Raw genomic sequence first — 370 nt, 5'->3', positions numbered from 1 at the left:
ATTTTCATAAGGCAAAATCACCATATTTATCAGTTACAGCCACTTTATTGACTGTAAACATTTGATATCTAATTATGTTAAAAGTAGACCCAGTAAAGCATTCCAGCTGGGTTCATAAAAATGCACACTGCCTGTACAATTCAGAATAATGACTGCTTAAACTGAACAAATGACAACAGTGTTAATCACTTTCATTCACAGACAGCCACTGTACTCAGCATACCTCAGAACCTCTTAGAGGAAGAAATCTGGACAAAGCCATAAACAATGGGGGGTACAAAGGCCCAGATGTAGGGACAGTTTTCTAATATTGCTCTTAAAAATGTAGAAAGTTGATAGAATAACAAGTTTATTTTCTGAAAGGCATGAA

Source organism: Protopterus annectens, chromosome 8.part0 (genome assembly GCF_019279795.1).
Source record: "Protopterus annectens isolate FY-2018-M chromosome 8.part0, PAN1.0, whole genome shotgun sequence".
Classification (NCBI taxonomy): Eukaryota; Metazoa; Chordata; order Ceratodontiformes; family Protopteridae; genus Protopterus; species Protopterus annectens.
This window is presented reverse-complemented; position numbering follows the sequence as displayed.